We start from the raw sequence: 20,743 nt of genomic DNA, 5'->3' as shown, positions 1-20,743 counted from the left end.
ATTTTGCCCCAAAGTAATCTGACACTCTAGCTTTAGCAGCCTTATTATTGGTGGGTGTGTTATTCCCTTAGGCCTTATGAAATAATGAAACTGGTTAATGGAGCCCCTCATTACCTTCCATGGGTCCCCATGGGCCTATGCTGCCATGATAGGTAAACCTGAGCCCAAATCTCTCTTCAATGGGCAGCTGGAGAGGCGAAGCAGTAAAAGTCATAAGATATGCCCTATGACTACCCCATCCCTTGCTATTTTTTAAAAAGTGTTGTCTGCGTTAAAGGATTTTCAGAGAAGGCTCACATAATAGAGACTTGCCATCGATTTTCCAATGCACACATAGTACAGAGAGTTCTGACAAATATGGTGGAAGAATCCAGGTGCTCACGAGGCATACATTACAACCCATCCTCTTGGTTTCTGCATGTTTCTTCACCGGGAGCCTTTTGTAGATGTTGTTTTCTCGACTTTGTTGAGTGCACTCAAGTAAGTTTTAAAATAAGTATATCTGTATACGAGGTGAAAAAAACCCTAGATTATGTGGGGAAATTTAAGTGAAGAGCAACACCTGTTAGTACTGCATTATTTTATGTTTGTATGGATATTAGATATTCAGTTATGACAATGGCAACAACTATTTGCTTACCTGAAATATTTCATTTGAATTTCTAAAAAGTAATTCTGTATAGGGTGTGCTTATAGAAGGTAAATGCTGGGCCAATGGATATTCCATACTGCTTGCTGTGAGCTTCGAGGGACTATGGCTAATAGTTTGAGATTACTCAAGGGCACCATGGTGTGCATTTTCGAGGAATTTGGAACATTAATGGTTCCTCTACACTTCATTGCTAGTTTTAGTATCACACTGAATGGGATTAAGTCAGTGAGATTTATAAACTCTCTAAACAGAGAGAAAGAAGGCTAAAGAATTTGAAGCCTAGGAAAAACAGTACACTTATCGGATTCAATGTCTTAGAGAAATTAAGTTTTAGTAAGAAATTATTTTTCTTCCAGAAAGATAGATATTAGGGGCTTGAAAAGGTTTAAGAATATATTTAAGTATTATGATTTTTTTTTGTAGAACGAACTAAGATTATATTATTATAGTGTAACTGAGTATTAGTCATATCTATTGTTGAATTCCAAACAATCAGAATTTAGAATGCAATTGGTAGAAAGAAAGGGCAGGGAACTTGACATCAGGATACCTGCATTCTGCAAAGAAGACCAACCCAATATCAGTCTACCCTTAGGCCAGTCACTCTAGCTCTTTATTCGTAAAGGTAACCCCATATCCCACCAATGCCTCAGATTCCTCAGCTGTAAGTGAAGAGGGTTATACTGGATCAGAAAATCAAATAAATGGCAAGTGGGCTTGGATTTTCCTCTCCCACAGCCATGACAGGCAGCAATAATTGATTACAGACTCTTCCCACTGAGCCAGGTGAGGCCTCCAAATTCTCAAAGCCACGATCCAAGCAGCCTTCCTAAGGTCTTCATCACTCAAAGCGAACTTGAAATGAGACTTGTTGGCTATGTTAGTCCCTAAAATTCAAAAATTCTAGATTAATAGTGTTTTTCACCATGAGGTGGTGTCTATGTTTAAATGGGCAAATGTGTTAAATGGAGAAATAGGTATCTTGGTGAGTATGGCATAAATGCTGTTTTTTCTTTGTTTTTGCATTTCGCGGGCCTCTCACTGTTGTGGCCCCTCCCGTTGCGGAGCGCAGGCTCCAGACGCGCAGGCTCAGCGGCCATGGCTCACGGGCCCAGCCACTCCGCGGCATGTGGGATCTTCCCGGACCAGGGCACGAACCTGTGTCCCCTGCATCGGCAGGCGGACTCTCAACCACCGCGCCGCCAGGGAAGCCCAATGCTACTGTTTTTATATTGCCTTCAACTGCTGCATTTCTATGCAGAATGCTTTCTTTTAAGGAAATTTTGACATCCTCCCACACTGATTCATTCATTTATCATTAAGGTTTTAAAACTGCTGAACCTGTTGTATTCCTTTCACTTGGCCCCATATTCAATATAACCTTAAAATACTTTCTGTTAGTTTATACCCATTCTATGTCCTCCTAATCTGATCCGAAAATTGTGTTCCTAGTACTCCCTTCAATAGCTATTTATCCTTTGAGCCCCTTTTTTTGTTATTTTGAAAACTTGTTCTAGTTTTGCTGAAAACTTGACAATTGAAATCTCGCAGTGGTGTATATCTGTCTCTATCCCCCTCTGGGGTTTGTTTCGCTGGAAAGTTTTGGAAGTTGAGGTTTATTCCAACTATGGCCCACAGTTGGGTTCCTCTGCATTATTATTCCTGTGTCAGATAGACAGCAATTATCCAGAGCTTTCCAATGTGAATAGCAGCTTTTGTAAATTCAGGAAATTATCTTTAGTTTATGAAACATTGATAAATATGGAACCTATTATATTATCTTAAATAACAGCAATTTCTTAATAATATGTTGAGTTTAGTACCACTCCTTATAATAATTCTTCTTTTTAATATAGTTTCAGATGGAGAAAAAAACTATCCCAGTTCAGAACTTTATGCCTATTATACATTTTAGTAGCATTTTACATTTTGCAGAGTGCTTTGTAGATCCTACTACTAGTGATTCATTAAGAAAATGTGGTCATTTGGATATGAAGATGCGTTAGCACTTAGGAGACAGATATCGGGGCTTCTCTGACTCCACTATGATTTGGGTAACAATGACCAGTGGCCCCGTTTCTCTACAATCAAGCTTTCATCTCTGTAAAATGGGTACAGTAATGCTAATTTTGTTTGTGTGTACGGTAAAAAGAAATATTATCCTAGGCTATTTGCCTTAAGCTCTTCAAGAGAAGAAAGCCTTAAGTAGAATGCGGAGTCCTACTTACTGTGTCATCTAGGACAGTTTCCCAGCCTCATGTTCCCTTTCTAACAGAGAAATAATGAAATTGTCTATGAGCCAGAGGAGTGGCTGGATAGTAGCCAAGGATTTGGGTTGAATCCCCAGTGGTGTTTGACATTTGTGTTAATCAGCTGGCTTTCTTGTCACCTGGAGTAATAAGTTGGATTTGTATGTTCAGCACAATGAAACAGGCAAACATTTTTAAAATGTTGAACGTTTAGCAAATTAACAGTTATAAGACTTCATATCCAAAGGCAATAAAGCATTGTTATACGATTAAAAATAAACAGAATTTACATTGATGATAAATATATAATTTAACTTGAGGAAAATGTGAGCAAATATATTAGCAATAATTAACACGTATACTTTAAATATTTTAATTGTTTTCCAAACTATTTTTTTATTGCACATTTACAACAGGGCAATCAGGGCTTTAATCAGCTAGGTTCTTAATGGCTGGCTATCAGATTTGATAAAAATCAGGTCAAAGGCTTGCTGGTACAATTTCTTCTTTGAGAAATCTTCTTGTGACTACTCCCAGGAAGATGAACAAACAACAGCAACAAAACCACTTTATAATAAACAAAATAGTAAGATAACTTTATATGGAACCTTTATTTTCAAAGGATCCCAGAATGCTTATAAACTGTTATTCAAACCATATCCAGGAATCACTAAAGCTTGGCCACATTTTGGAGCCAGAAGGAGAGCTCAAATGTTAGTTGAAGAGGATGTTCCTGCTCTAGAAGGGGTGTGGCTTGCATGACCTAATAGGGGTTTTCTGGCTCTAATTTCTGCAGTGCTGCGTGGGTGGAATTCTTGTGTTTTGGAGATGCATAAGGCGAGTCTGTATTGCTGCGGAAGGTGGGAAGTGAAAGAGAATATGGTAGTGGAAAGAGGTGGCATGGGAAATGGACTGTTTATGTTCCTGTCACCAAGTGGCAGTGACTACAGCACAGTCACCAGTTGTTAGGGCTCCCTGACCCTGGGGTAGAATAACTCTGTTCCAGGTGCCGTTTGAACCAAGTTACTTTGGTTGCCAAATGAAAAACTATTCTATGGGAATTTTTGCAGAAAAAAAAAGTAATAACAAGAGTCAGATGGCTCACATATAGAATCATAGAATATTAGAATAGGACGGACCCTAGAGATGATCTAGTCAAAAACCTTTATTTTATCTTTGAGAAAACTAGGACCCAAAGAGGGGAAGTGGTGAGAGCACAACCTTAGATCAATATCAGCATCTTCCACTTGGAAGAAATCTTAGTGATTAGCTACATCTCCCACACTATTATGGAATGACTTCTAAAATCTTTCTAAAAGTTCTTTCAGCAATTTTGTTGACTGACAGGTATTTATGACCTCAAAGAGCAACAGCTCCCATTGTTGGAATTTTCCGCTTAGGAACATTCTTCAGAATGTCCATTCTTTCATATCTTTAATACACATTTATTGAGTGCCAGTCATGTACCAGGCATTAAACTAGGCTTTGAAACACAAAGGAAAATAATACTAAAGCAATAGCTCCTGATATTTATTGGGAGCACACTGCATGTTAGTTACCTTGGGCTTTACAAGTTTTCGCTCCTTTACTCCTTGCAACAAGCCTGTGAAGTGGAAACTCTATTTTCCCCAGTTACAGGTAAGGGAGAGAGTACAAGTAACTTGCCAAAGAGAAGCAGCTAATAGGCGGCAGAGCAGGAATTTAAGCCAGGGGTGATGGTTTTAGAGCCTATGCCCTTAACTCGAACACCATGCCACTCTTTAGGGAGCTGGCTAAACCATAAATAAACAATGCAATAATTGATTCTTATTGGAGTTAAATAAGGAGGGTTCTGTAAGAGGCTTAATGGGGGATCCCCAATAGCCAGAGTGGTCAGAGAGGGCATCTTTGAAGGGAAGGAGTATTCCTAGGAAACAGTCATGAGAAGAGCCCTTGTCAAGGGAGGAAAAACTCAACGGCTTCCCCAGCAAGGATGAGAAGAACCTGATGGGTTTTGGAGCCCAAGCTTTCTTCCTCTAAAGTTCTCTAATTTAGTTGTACTCTTTAAGCTACACAAAGTAAAGTGAGCCCCTCTATCGTATACATTTGTTTTGGGATAAGTTAGGTTCTTTTTCTTGAAGAGTATTATATAAACCACTGATCAAATGAAAGGTAACTGGTAGTACCCACAATCACAAACCCTGTAAAAGGTCCATACTGCAGACTCTTGATTAATAAACTACCCTGCCTCCTAGTAGAGCAGTGAGAAATCATTCTTATCTACCACACATATCAAAGATGGGCCAGCTTATTAAACATATTCAAATGAAAATATATCCTGCATTATACCTCAAAAATACTATATAACTTAGAACATGCTATAAGAAAAAATACACATTCTATCAGGATTGATTATGATCCTAGCACAAAATCGTATGCTTTCAAATAGTAATATTGATTTGATCTCCTACAGATAGCCTTCAAGGCCAATGGATTAAGATGGTAGTCACTTAAGAGCACACAATGTGTTCATTCTTCATGCTAGGTTTCCCTCACACTGTATTTCTTTTTTTTGTTGTTGTTGTTGTATGCGGGCCTCTCACTGTTGTGGCCTCTCCTGTTGCAGAGCACAGGCTCCGGACGCGCAGGCTTAGCGGCCATGGCTTACGGGCCCAGCCGCTCCGTGGCATGTGGGTCTTCCCGGACCGGGGCACGAACCCGTGTCCCCTGCATCGGCAGGCAGACTCTCAACCACTGTGCCACCAGGGAAGCCCCCTCACACTGTATTTCTTTTCCTGAGGGATGGGACTGGTAGTCTCTCAGCTAAGGGTACCTAGGCTGGCACATCAAAAGTAGACCAAAACACTCTGTTACCTTAGGATAAGAACGGAGGAGAAAAAAAAAGCAAAGCTACTTAAGGAAGAGCTAAAGAATTTCCCAATGGAGGAGTATTTTTGAAATTAAATATTTCTCTATGCAAGTTGACATTTAAAATGCGTGACTTAAGAGAGATCCGAAGAAAATTGTGAGAAACATAACCTTAAATATTTTGGATCACATTTTCGTGAATTATGCAGCATTTGGGCACAACTCTGAGGAAACAGAAACACTCTGGGGTAATGATGAGTAGTTGTGTGCACTTTATGTGAGCATGTATGCACACTAACACAGTTACATTTGTGGTATTATGTACTCGATATATAGACTATGTCTATGTACAGTTTTTTCCATGTCACATTTCCATCCCTGGGACTAAACATTGGCTGTTTAGAATTTGTTTTTATGAATGCTTCCATGCTGAACTTATGGATCATAGTTATTGGAAAGCACAAATGTTGTTTTAATTCTTATGGGCAGTCAAATGTCCTTTGAAAAGTCACCCTGGGCCCATCCATAGAAATGGCATGTTGTAGACTGGACAGAACAAAGCCCCAAAAGAAATAAAGTGAAACCATGTTATCATTGGCTTCCCTTTAAACATATTAAAAACTCTCAGAAGAGATAATCTACAGTAGGGAATAGCGCTGTGCTGGCCCAGGGTGTACAGGATGACCTAATGGGTCTTTTCCATCTCTAATTCCTGTGATACTGCAGATCTAAGAGATGGAGCCAGTAATTGCTTACAACATAACAGATTCCTCTCTCTCTCCCTCTCTTTTTTCCCCCTTCCCTGGAGTTCAGCAGAGAATCTCTTAAAATAAACAAAAACTGTGAGAAACTAAGAGAAGTCAGGGACTGGCCCACTTTTTAGAGGCCGAATGTGGAAAGTATGAAGCGCTGATTTGACTATGAAGGCTGGAAAGCAGAGGGGCCTGAGCCGTTTATACTACAGGCAGTAGTTAAAAAAGGGGAAAAAAAAACTTGAAAAACATGGGTGTAACCCTGGGCTTTGATAAAACTGGCCTTTCAGCCCCCTCTTGAGATTTGCACATCCCCAAGGGAAGCTGTGGTTTGGAATCAGATCGTGCATTTAATTTCACTCAGAGAACTTATTGGACTTGGCACCAAAAGAAAGCATTTGCAGTATATTTTTTGTCATGATTAGTGGCCCCCTCACCACAACATTTGATTACTTTGGAAAGGGAAAAGTTAAATCCTTGTAAAGTTGTGATTTACAATTTTCGAGCATCCAGGTAGGGAGCATGACTTCTGCCAGCTTGATCATGGGATCCACATTTTATTCTAGCTCATTGATGTGAGAAAACAAAACAGTTCTGTGGGGGAAGTAGACTTGGAAGTATATCCCTTGATTATCCTGGGAGATTTTCTCTCCACACTACATCTTAGTCACATTGACTTTGGTATCGGCTGGAACTTGTAGCAAGAAACTGGCATGCGCTGGTTTACTTTTCATTTCTAATCTGTAGTACCTGGTATTTTTTTTTTTTATCGTTTGGTTTGTTTGCCCTTACAATTATGTAAATCTTGAGGCAAAGGAGTTAAAAGGAGTTTCTTCTATTACACCTGAGAACAACTTTCACTGGACATTTTTTCTCAAGCTTCACAGTTAAGATTGGAGATCTTGTGGGTGTCTTTACTAAAATATGTCCAAATAGCCAAAGGCAAAGGGAATGACCAGCTGGGTAGCTGATGAATATTTTCCTGGTAGATGTACAACTTTCCCCACAGCTGTGATGCTTTATCCTTTGACATTAAGAACGCTGTTTGTAGAGGTGACATTCCTTTGAACACTCAGCGTTCTGAAATCGTGTCCTGCCGCAAGGGCTCAAGTAGGGTAAGTCTGAGCATCGATGCTGAATAACAGCCAGGCTAATTAGATTCTGTTCTGGTGTCCAGCACTGACATACAGTCAGGCAGGTCTTGAAATAAATCTTGAAGTGGAATTAATAATAATAAATTCCACTTCAACTTTTGAATATTTTGGTCTATTTCTAGTTGGATCTGTGCTTGTTGGAAAACCGTCTCTAATGTTTAGGCAGGGAGTTCTCACCATGCTTACTAAGTGAAAGCAATTTGCTGAATAATGTCAATGTAGCAATGTTAGTGGTATTGTTGGCAGAGGGAAAACACTTTTTCTCTCATTCTGGACTTGGACAGGAGAGAAAGATAAATACAAGAATTCCATTGGTGTTTGGGAAGTACTATACTTGTCCCAAGTTGAGTATGGTGGTTAAGGGAACAGATGAGTAAGGGCAAAGAGCCTGGGTTGTAATCCCAGCTGGCTGTGTGACCTGGGGCAAATTGTTCATCTTCTCTAAGCCTCAGTTTGTTCATCTGTACAATGGAGTAAGTAAAACTACTTAATTTGGTTGTTGAGGGGATGGAAGGGGTTAATATAAATATATCATTAACAGTGTAATGATTGGCACATGATGAGAATTCAACAAGTGTTAGCTATTATGGCTGTTTGATATTGACCTCATTAGCGGGATATTTCGTGGTTGTGTATTGTGATAAATTTAGGTTCAGCTTCCCCGTGGAAGTAGGATATGAGATCTGCTTTCTCTTTGCACTCTCACTGATTTAACCACAGTGAGTCAATAACAGTTTTCTTATTTGTCCCCACCTTTGCAAAGCTATTGTGAAATTTGAATCAAGACAATTTATTCTGTATTAAGGAGGCATCTTTCAGTTGCCAGTGACAGAAAACCAACTTGAACTTTCTTCTATAATTTCTCATATTTCTAGGAATTCTGACTTCCTTTTTTCCTCTTCTCTCCTGCCCTCTCCCCTCCTCCCTCCCTCCCTCTCTCTCTCTCTCTCTCTCTCTCTCTCTCACACACACACACACACACACACTCACACACACACTTTTTTTCTTTACTCTCTCCAACCACTCTCCAAGATTTACTTTCCTCTCTGATGGATTCATTCTAGGCAAGCTGTCTCCACATGATGGAAGATGCCCTGTAGCATAGGTGATCTTACAGCTAGCAATCTTAGAGGAAACATATCAAAATGATGTGGCACAGAGACAATTCCCATAGTGAAAGCTAGATTTTCCCCCAAATATCGGTAATAGATGTAAACTCACAAGTAACTACTTGTGGCCAATTTTTCTCTACATATGCTCTTTATATATGAACAATTTTGTAATGCCCTTGACTAAAATAATACAACCTTCCTGTATATTATAAACACATTTACCCCTTCCAAAAGAGAGAAAACTCAAATCTCACTCTCTTACTGCATCCCAGGTCCAAGTTCAGAATCTTTGAGGGATGTGTATTTTCTCGGAGTCTGATGCAGATGTAGCAATTTCATGGTTCATTCACTGAGTGCTAAATGGTATTTTCAATTACCTTCTCCACAAACAAAGGAAGAGGAAAAAGGGGATAAATCCATTAAGACTACCATTTAGAAAAGAGGAGGGGAAACAACTTACTGTACAGTGGTCAAGATTTGTTGGCATATACCATATTCTGTTAGACTAGATCAGCAGGGTCTCTTCCTTCTGGTGGTGGAGAGGATTCCATGGTCCCCAATCTGGCTGCTCTGAGATCTGCTCTGAGAGATGTCCCTTGTGCATTTTTTATCATAACCTCATCTGAGAGGGCGAAGGTTCTCCTGCTGTGACAGAGTGATTGTAAGCAGCTCATGGCATCCTCACATGGTATCAGTGCCCTGGGGATTGACTTGGGGGTGGACCATTCCCCCAGAACTTTATTTGCCTAACTTTGAGTTTCTTTGATAAGCACCATTAAAACCTCAGGAGGCTGTCTGTTGTTTTACTTTTTTTTCTCTAAGAGTTTCACATATTATTGATTGTAAGATGCACATTTTTTTTTTCACCTTTTAACATTGTGGAAATTGGGAAGTGTGTTGCAGTCAGTAGTAGCTTAGATTAGATAAAATAAAGGAGTTTCTAAAACCAGTGAATGACTGGAGTCAAGGGCTGGATTGTAGAACCTGTTCTGGGGGTTTCTTCTTTGAGTAAGAGTGTTGGCGTGTGTTGCCCACAGCTCCCCTGCTGCCTATGCTGCTAAGAAATACACTAAAAAAGCCAAATTTCTACACAATTCACTGGTTAGAGTGATGGAATATGGAGGGGCATAATGGACAAGGTCAAACACATTATCATACCCATTTATTGTCTTTATGATTTTTAAAATTTGACTGTGTACTGTTACAGTACCTCTGATGTTCATCAACGCTGTTTACCTTAGTATTGTCATCTCGGATATCTACTCCATTCTCTTCCAAAACATCTCTTGATACCACTTGCAGAGACACAATCGAAGTTGGATTTGACTCACATGGTTGTGATCAAATCTGGCATTTAAGCTTTTTACTATGTGCTAGTGAATTATGTCTCTATTCATAATTTCTGCTGAAGTATTAAGTTGTCATTTGCATTTTTTTAAAAAATTAACATCAGTACAATCCTCATAGTCTTTTGCAGATTAAGTGTGTTCTCAGACAACTATTAGATCTAGTATATTTCCAAGGAACAGAGCTCAGTCTCATTTGTGACCTAGGTAATTTATCAGTTTTCTCTCCATCCAGCCCTCTCAGTTCTTTGTCAATTTATTGTGCCCACATCCTTTTCAATCTGCACTTGAGTAACTCAGACCTCCCTGTTCCTTAGAACACACCTCTATCAAAACCTCCATCAAGAAATAGGGCTGGTATTAATTAGTTTTACTTTGGTATGACTTAAAGTCAATCCTAGTTGTGCTTTCCTTTTACACTGAAATAGGAACAGTGAGGATATTTCTCACTGAGCAGGCTGGAGAGTAGGCTTCCCCCTTTCCTCCTCAAGTACAGCTAGTGAAAATATTGCCCACACTGATTAAAAATAAAATTGAGTTTAGAGGACGGGTTAGATGAAGGTCTAGAACTATGTTTGCCAAACTTAATCATAAAATTATCTGGAGCATTAAAAAAAAAAAGTTTCCTGGGCCCTGTTCCAGACTCATTGGGTCAGACTCTCTGGAATAAGGTCTTGAGAATCATTTTTAATGAATTCCCCAGGCAGTTCCTGTGTTCAGACAAGTTTGCCTAAAATAAGCCAATAATGGGAGGGGGTATAAACAGAAGAGAGCACAGTGGATGCCACAAGACACTACATGACATGCAAAAGGTTGAAACTTTGATGAATCTTCTTCAAGTACACTCATAGTTGGTATAACCACTGAAACTGTTTTGTTCCTCTTAGAGTTCATTTTTCCTATGTTGTAATCTTTAATATATCCAAAAGGTAGGAGGCTGTATGCAGTTTGAAACCAGAGAGAACAAATGAGACTAAATTTCACAATACATGAATGTGAAGATTCTATGGAAGCAGGACACGTAACCAGTCTGTGCACATAAACAATCCCTTGGTCTCATCTCATTTATCTCCCACTGAGTAGCTTTACTCCAAATTTAGCATTTTTTTGTTTTCATTTCTTCATATACTTTAATCTTTTAAATTTTTATTTATGTACATATTTATTTATTTATAATTTTCTCCAAATTTATTGAGGACTGACTGACATAAAATTGTCTGTATTAACGGTGTACAAAGTGAGGATTTGCTATACACTGTAGAATGATTACCAAGATCAAGATAATTAATACATCCATTCCTTTACATAGTTACTTTTTTTGTGTATGTGTAATGAGAATGCTTAAATCTACTCCCGGCAACTTTTAAGTATACAATACTGTATTACTAACTATAGTCACCATGCTGTTTCTTAGATCCTCAGAACTTATTCTTCTTCTAACTGAAAGTTTGTACACTTTTACCTACATCTCCCCCTTTTCCCTGCCCCCCAACTCCTGGCAACCATTCTGAGAGCATTATTCTAAGTGAAATAAGACAGACAGAGAAAGACAAATACTATATGTTATCACTTACATGTAGAATCTTAAAAAAAAAAAAGCCAATTTCATAGAAACAGAATAGAATGATGGGTACTTTAATATGAGATGATTTTGCAAGTATTTTTATTACTTTAGTGAATGGCAAATTTACAGGTAAAAATGATGAATACCATGATATACATGATCTTTTATAACTTTGTACTATTTAATATTTTTATACAAATATAAGCTTTGTATATTCTGTACAATTAAAAGTATTCTAACATAACTGCTGAATTAAATCACCATCTACATAGGTGACATTGAAATGGTTAAAATGAATTCCTTTACATAATTTAAATAAAGCTATGCTGCAAATATCTTGGCAGAGGGATAAAACTACAATAATAAAAAATTTTGACAAGAGATATATTCTAAAGTATAATGGTCCCTTATTTAACTAGTCCTTTCTATAAGAAGTATCCAAACCACTAGTCATTCATCAAAAATTTCTAATGTTAATTATTTAATTCATATCTTTTAGATGGGCTATAAACTGGCTTAGGTACATGAATTCTATATTCCATTTAGTCTCTGCTTTGTAAGTCTGTGGCCAGTTACTAGTGGCATTTCTGTTGGCCTGAAAAAAGAGACCAAACTCTCCAGGTCTGAGATCATCAGTCCGGTGTCTTTCCAGATCTCCTTGTGTATTTGTGAACCCAGCAAAGAGAGTTAAGCCTATTCTCCTAGTTGGCAGAAACTTGGTAGTTTAAAATTACATACTGACTCTGGTGTAGAGACACAAGAAATTATAGAGCAGACATTGTCCAGGACAACGTATAATTTAAAATGTACTAAAGAATGTATACCGCATGGCAAAGTAAGTGAAGTGCTTCTTCAAATATAAGTGTTTTGCATAGAAAGGCAGTAATTATCCACTCCTAGGGAAATGTTTGCATTCACTCTAAATCAATATTTACTATTCATTTCTTGTGTTCAACAAAACAGGGATTTAACTTTTTTTAATTTTAATGAAGCACTAAGACTATAATAATTCTACAGTGCAATTGTCTTGATATGAAATATTGCTAAATGGTGTTGCTATTTCGAGAAAGAGCAGTGTGAAATGGAAGGGTATCCCTATTTGTGAAATGTTACTTTGGGAACATTCAATTCATACTTAGCCAAGCAGGGCGACTCACCAGTTTTCAAAGATAACTTAAGCTGTCTCCTTGGTAAGGCCCTTAACTAGGATCATTCAGATGAGTCTTCGCCCTTATATTTTTTCCTCTTTTTCCTAACACAGACTTCATGATAATGATTCTGTTTCAGCTCAACTATTTCCTTTTTGAGGTTCGTGTAAGTGTGTGTATGTGCGCGTGTGTATGTAAAAAACTCTTCTATACAACCATTTTTTTCTGCAGAAGGAAAAGGTTTCTTTCCCCCTTTCCCCTCCCAATTCCTCCTGATTATTTAGTTCAAAAAAACCTCAAGGAAAATGCTAGAGGGAAAAAATAAGAAAATAGGACACATGAATACTGTATTCTGAGACAAGACTGAAAGTCTCTGGCATATTTTTATTTATAGAGCTGTGATCTGATCATTCTATGACTTTTCTTTGGAAAATGACTACAATTTTTTATTACAGAGTCTAAAAAAGAACTGGACAATATACCGATACGTTACATTACAACATGAATACCCTTTATCTAGGCAACAGAAACAATAATGGCTTTGCCCCTGACTTTCAGGTCAAAGCAGAGTCCTTTAGTGCCCACCATTACCTTTCCAAATGCTACATAAATGCCCAAGTTTCCTTATATTTCTGTCTTCCACTTCTGTGTACAGTTTAAAACGCAGTGTATTCTGTTCTTCATTTGCTTTTGTTTTTGTTATTATTTGGGGGCCACGGGGACATCTTTTTGAAAATCCCACCATTCCCATGAGGTTTTTCAGATTTTATCCTGATTAGCTTATTTGCTATTAAAATTTAATCAATATTATATTTTCAGATGCACGGCTTCTGTAGTGTCCCTATATTATTTAAAATGAGATTTAGAGCAGGATGGGAATTAAACATAAAATATATACCTTTGCCATCTCATCACATAGTTCATGTGGCTTCTCTGCCTATAAAATATTCGTGTAACAGCAGTGTGGGGTGGGTCTGTGCTAAGTTCCTCTCTGCGCCTTCCTGCCATTCATAATTCATGCAAGCTCTTTGAGTGAGTTACAGTTTGGTATGCACTCTGGGGACAAATAATATCTTTTATGTATTGTGATTGCTACTCTACTCTATCTTCCTTTTTATTGACAAGAAACAAGGGTGTTGCTTGTAGTTTTGAAACTAAATGGGGTACAAAAATCATCCTTCTCTTTCTGAGAAGGCACCTTCTTTCTGTAGGAAATGCTATTGTAAACTGTACTGTTATAAATGGTGTGTTAGTTCTCAAGATATTCCTTTCTCAATGTCTGCAGTATCAAAGTGTTCCTTTAGCATTCAGTGGAGAGAGCCATTGAAAAAGCGGGCGGTTAAGGACACGTTCCTAAAGTCTGGAAAATCAGTGGGACACTAAAAAGGGAACTGAAGTGGACCGGAAGGAACCTCTTGAGGGTGATTTAAAAAACCAGACACTGATTATGAACAGAGCTTTTACCCAAGGAACTGGAGAGGGCCAGCAAACCCATTCTACTGCACTCCAGTTAAATGTCTAGTAGTTGAGATGTTTTCTGCACAGCCCATAAAGGATAATGAGGAAGGCTTTGATAGCTTTAAAGAAAGTTGCTCTGTGGCCTATCACAAAAACATGATCTGAGTGTAAGTGGCAAATGCTTGCAGACCCCAAAATGAAAAGGGGCATTGTCAGTTAGGTAAGACAGTTATCTTGCTAATTGCACAGGAAAAGGATCCTGATGCGAGTTTGTACCAGAGGGAAAAATAAAAGCAAGTGATGTCAGAATGTAAAATCTAAGATCTCATTTACTTAAACTGAAGTCTTCTGGAGACCTTGAAATGATCTGATTTTACCTCTACATGATAATTATTTAATGTAGGTCAAATTAAGGATTAACCTTCATTCTTAATTTTATTGTATTGTGATTTGGGGGGATTATGAATTGTTCCTTATATTAGTTGGGGTTTAAAATATTATATTACTTCTCTCCTGTTGCAATAATTTCTGAGATTATTCTTGTATATCACCCCCCCCCCCGCAACTCTAGCAAAGATAGACTTCATGAATAACTTAAAAAAGAGAAAAGAACATTCATGTGGAAGTATTTATATTAAGTTTGGTAATGAAGAAAACAAGTTTCATTAACTGTTCTTTTCATGGTGGCTTTGCTACTCTTAGGAAAAGTCTATTAAAAATAGAAACCCTGGACTTCCCTGGTGGCGCAGCGGTTGGGAGTCCGCCTGCCGATGCAGGGGACGCGGGTTCGTGCTCCGGTCCGGGAAGATCCCACATGCCGCGGAGTGGCTGGGTCCGTGAGCCATGGCCACTGAGCCTGCGCATCTGGAGCCTGTGCTCCACAACGGGAGAGGCCACAACAGTGAGAAGCCCGCAAAAAAAAAAAAAAAAAAGAAACCCTGAAATCTTCTCCCAAGGCAGTGGGGACACTTGCATTGACCTTGTATTCACTCCTTCAGAATATGGGACGGTTACATTGAGTAAGAGCATAGTTGAATACTTCTACTCATAGAAGTAAGTTGCTACGTGGTTGATAGGCTAGTCCACCAAGAATGAAGTGATGCTTTCTTCCGGATTTAGGCAAGAATTAATCAGTTGATTAGCTTACAAACATTGATTGCACACCTTCTTGCCATGATACCCAAGTAAGTGTTGAGAGTTAGCTGAAACAGCACACCTACAAACACAATGGAGAAAGATAAGTACGCAAAGATTTTCTTTAATTTACGCATACTTCAAACAAAATTTAATGCACAGTAGAGCTATGTCCAATAAAGTGGACTTCCATAACATCAAATAACAATGCGTTTTGAATTGATGATCCAAGAGAATGGGCAATGTAGTCCTACAAGGAATGTCCTCAACCACTTACTGAAAGCTTACTGCTTACATTTACATGGCTGTACTGGTTATGATTCTGTCTTTATCCTAGCACTGCAGTCCTGGAAGACTGGCTGAGAGATGGCCAAATGGGGCACTAAGTCAAAACTGGTCATCACCCACACTTGGATTTGTTTCAGCTGCAGTGCTGTTCATTGTGGTATCATTGATGGCTAGATGCCTTCTCTTATGATTATTCCACTGTCTATGCCAGCAATTCTCAAGCTTTTTGGTCTCAATAACCTTGTTTTACTAAAAAATTATTGAGGGCATTCAGTAATAGGGTGTTGTATCTCTCAGTTTTTACCCTAATAGAAATTTAAGCTGACATTTAAAAACATGTATTTATTAATTTATTTTAAAAAACAACCAAACCATTTCATTAAACTGTTTTTCGGAAAAAGTAACGACTTTTTCCAAAACAAAAATATTTAGTGAGAAGAGTGGCACTGTTTTATATTTTAGCAAATCTCTTTAATGTCTGGGTTCTCATATTTGCTTCTTCATTCAGTTTGTTGTCATATCAAATAGTGTGTAGCCATTGGAAAACTTCACTTTATAGACATGGGAGAATGAGGGTTAAAAAGGCAAAAAATATTGTGCAAATAGTTTTGATTCTGTAGAATCCCTGAAAAGGTCTCAGGAACCCTCAAGTATCCTCATGTATCACAGTGTTGGTCTATAACGTGTTGAGGCTGTATGTCTATCCACCTACCTCATATGAGTTCAGTGCACCTGGCACATACTAGGTACTCAATACTATTTCTCTTCCAATTCTTCTTCTCCAGCTCAGAATAAATCTTTTAGATTTATGCTTTAGGGCTCAGATAGCTTCAGATCTTAATGATCTTTTATGTATACCTGAGGGAGAACATTCTCTCACCCTAGATCTCTTCTCAGGACCACTTTTCGTTACCTTTGAAGAAGGTTAAGAAAGAAAAGGATAAGGAAGTGGGAATGGAAAAAATATAGGTTCTTAGGATCCTTATGAGGGATGTAATTACATATCTGGGGTCCTGGATTTCTGTAATCCTTAAGTAGCCAATCCTAGTGGATTCTAAAATATTTTCAGAAGCATACTAATGTCAAAGCAAATAAAGTATTGTTAATGTGTTGCGTGGTACAGCTGAGGTATGATTGGAGGACACATCTGGAACCCGTTGTTGTTTCATCATCTGTAACTGATGCAACAGATCACAGCATATAAACATAAGTACGCTACTTTTCAGATAGATAACTCTGTCAATGGTCAGATCAATCCAGTGTATTTAAAGCTTGGACAAAAACAAAATATCTTTGTACAGTTTGATATTGAGTTTTTGATAATGCAACGTTAAGATTCATTTGTTTAGCTAATGCTTATGGATCATCTGCTGTGTGCTATGGGTAAAACAATGTAGAAAGAGATATGATTTCTACCTTCAAATGCCTTGCATTCTAGTGAAATCTACCCATAAAACATGGTAATTAATGATACAGAGTAATGAATGTTAGGATGTGGAGAAAACAAGATGTTTTAAGAATTTGTAAAAATGGGCATAACCCAGTCTTTTAGGAAGAGTAAGCCTTCAGAGGGAGAGATAAATTACCTAAGCAATGAGTGGAGCTGACCTGGTTGGAATTCATATGAAACTGGGAAGATATGCTGAGTAGAAGGAGAGTTGAGAGAGAGAGCACAATCCATTTGCTGATGTGAGAGAATTTCAGTAGCTAGTGTGAGAAGTTTGTAGGCCAATGCGTGAGGGGTTGGAAATGTAACAAGGAAGGGATTTGAAAAGAGCTTACATTTTATTTTGAGATTATTATGGAGTCTTCAAAGGGTTTTAACTAGAATATCATCACAAATAGGCTTGAATTTTGTCAAGTTCACTCTGGCTGCAGTTTGGACATAAAAACCAAGACTAGTGTTGTGTTGATCCTAGAAAAAGGGAATGGAGGCCTATATAGATAAGGCAGCAGCAAAAGTGATGACAGACAGTGGTCACATTCTAGAGATATTGAGACCGCTGAATGAACAAGCTTTAATAATTGGTGCAGAGGTGGGGACGGAGTGAAGAGGAAAAATTAGTGTAATGCTCAGGTTCCTGGTATAAGCAGTTGAGTACTTTCATTGAAATAGGGATCCCGGTAGGAGAAATATTTGAGTACAGATGTCAGGGAAAGATGATGAATTCACTATTTTTGAGATATCCAAGTGGAGTTGTTGAATATTACATAGCATCTATGGAATCCACTAGACTATGACATCCATTAGGTTAAAGTTTATGGAATTATGCATTTCACAAGATTATGGAATCCACTAGACTAACCATCATTAAATGGAAAACTATATTGCTTTGTTTCTCCATTGTCTATCATATATATGCCTCATAGTAGAAGTTATTTATAGAATAAATGAAAAAACAAATGGCATAAATAAAGAAATATGAGGGTCAGAGGAGAGATTTGGAATGACTAGCTAGATTTAGAAGTCATTAGCATGTGGGTAATAGTTGAAGTCAGGGGAGTAGTTAAAATAACCCATGTAGGTAACAGAGGGTGAAATGAGAAGGGACATTACAAAGTGTCTGGAAGAATTGCAACATATAAAGAATAGACAGTGGAAAATGAATCTGCAAAAGCTATAAAGAAGAGCCAAACATTGGAAATTATATCTATTAACATTCTGTTTATAAGCAGCAGAGGCTGACTTTCTATTTTAAGCAAAATTTAAATTTACTTGAAGACTATCTGGAGATAACAGAAATGAAGAGAAAATGGAGAACTAGTTTTGGAAAACAAAATGAGATCCGGGGAGCTGCATAGAATGAACTATAACAAGTGTGATGCAGCAAGAATTGTGGGGTCTTCTGTCACTGCCAGTACATGAATATGATGTCTAACCATCCCTACACCCTGACTTGATCAGGCATTAAAGTCCCAGGAGAAAGTGTGTAGTTGGCTGAGTCCTGCCTACAGCACTATTTCCTGAGCTGGGGAAAAGAGAAGGAGGTTCTGGCCCTTCAGCTTCCTTGATGGGAAGCAACCATTATCTCCCACCAAAACTCCACACCAATGGGGCAGTCCCTGAAAGAGAAAGAGAGGTGCCCATCGCAAGGGGAGGGGAATGGATGCTGGGTAGAACAAGAAGTGACAAACGTCATTATGAGACAAAAGATAGAACACTGTATCCTTCTTCTAAATTGAGATAAATTTAGGTGAAAGAGAAAAGCAAAGCCTTCTTCACTGGCAGCAGCAACAGGAGGTCATTGGTAACTTTGGCAAAAGTAGTATGAGCTGTGTAGTGCTGCTGGAAACCAGACTGGAATAGGTTGGGGAGTGAGAGTAGGGTGACAGTGAAAATAGCTTGTGTAGAGGACCATTTCAAGAAGTTTAGTTTAAATTAATGCAAGAGAAAATTTGCTTTTATGATTTGGAAACAGAGAGAACAACTTTGCCCTTAAGTAGGGATATTCTAATTCTGATGGTCAGGGAAAGAGTTTTTAAGACCGCATGACCCTAGATGGGTAAATTTCCATATCTGGGCAATTACCATACATTGGAATTTCTTGTTCTTTTTGCAAGGCATCAGTAAGTTGCACGACTCTGTGAATTGCTTTGCTTTTGCCTCTTAAATTCTTGGCCACATGATTTATCACTTAAATGCTTCCATGTATGTTGCTGTTTTATTGATACTTAATATTACTGTCTTTGTATTTCTCTCTAACTAGAATTTCAAACACATTGTGGGCAGGGAGCTGTTTCATTTCTCACAGTACCTGTCACAACAGTGGCATGCAATAGTGCTCATGCTCAGGGAATATTGATTGATTAGCTTATTGATTTTTAAGAACATTGACTGGAATGACATCTACCCACAAATCTTCACACAAAAAAGATTTTTAAATTGTTTTCCTCCTTGAAGTGTCATTTGATATCCACTCTGGCTTCCTTTTACCATCAAAGTTGTTATGAAAATGAATGAAAAAAAACACGCATTTTTGCATTTTAAGATAGAATAAACTTTTAGATTGGAAACTTCCAAAACAAACTGAAAGCAATGAAAAGTATATTTTACTGCTTTATATCTAAAAATGGCACTGCTCAATTTAAGCTATTTTTAAAACCTGTGTATTCATGCAGCTTGCATACCAAAATGAAAATTGGTGAGCTATAAACCCTTGAAAAACAGGGTTTATAATGGAAACAGTAATTGACCCTTAAGTACAACATCAAAAATACAATACTATATAATACAAAGCCCAGGGCTTGGGATCCCATCTCTGCTCTAACCTCAGACTGGCACACTAACCCAACACCACAAAGCCAACTAATAGTTATATTCTGAGATGTTTTCTTCTTACATGGCAGAAAAGTAGATATGTGATCCAATAGCCACATGCAGCTAAGCTTTGCAGGACCAGTACTCCGAATATCTTTAATGAACTCAGTACTCCAGAGCTATAACACTGTTAGCTAATTAGACTTGCTTGGAAAGACCATTCAATTAAAAAAAGAAAAGGAAAAAAAATGCTACTAATAGCTCTGAAGCTGTACTTTGTTGTACCATAAACTTCGGGTGTGTAAGTTTATACCACAGGATTCAGTGAGGGTAGAGTAACCAATTGTCAGGAAAGATCATGGAATTACCAAAAATATTTTCAAAAAATTTAGAGTTGTCTTCAACTTTGCTCTAGTTCATAGATGGTGTCGTTTCCCATTTCCAAGCCACAGCTATCCATTTTTAATCGTGAGAAAATGCAATCTAAACTAAAGAGGAAAATAAAAGTGTTAAACTTGACTAATGAGGTATGAAGGATAAATCCAGATTCCAGGTTATACCTGGATCTAGGCAAAAAGGGGAGTATGTATACTAAGGATCTTAACCTATTCTTTTTTTTTTTTTTTTTTCTTTATGGGAGTGGGGCAAGGGGTTAAGGGAGTTTGTTGCTAAAGAAGGAAAGTTCAGAGATTCCTTTCATTTTAAAATTGAAATGTGAGAGCATTGCCAGCTTATTCCTTTAAGAAGCTTCCAAAGAATTTGTGAGCTAAGAATAGTCAAG

The 20,743-nt window shown here is 38.0% G+C and overlaps 1 long non-coding RNA gene across 2 annotated transcripts in view; it reads left to right on the top strand.

The window, feature by feature from the left end:
* Nucleotides 1-20,743, top strand: part of LOC137225883 (uncharacterized) — a 193,001-nt gene that overhangs the window by 6,383 nt on the left and 165,875 nt on the right. Inside the window, exon 1 of one of the 2 annotated variants that reach the window (XR_010944069.1) lies at nt 7,443-7,615. The exons of the other annotated variant lie outside the window; for it this stretch is intronic. This is a non-coding gene — a long non-coding RNA (uncharacterized lncRNA). Of the gene's footprint in view, nt 1-7,442; nt 7,616-20,743 lie in introns of those variants that run through there. 2 annotated transcript variants of the gene reach the window in all.

This window comes from Pseudorca crassidens, chromosome 6 (assembly GCF_039906515.1).
Source record: "Pseudorca crassidens isolate mPseCra1 chromosome 6, mPseCra1.hap1, whole genome shotgun sequence".
NCBI classification, from domain to species: domain Eukaryota; kingdom Metazoa; phylum Chordata; class Mammalia; order Artiodactyla; family Delphinidae; genus Pseudorca; species Pseudorca crassidens.
This window is presented reverse-complemented; position numbering and strand designations above follow the sequence as displayed.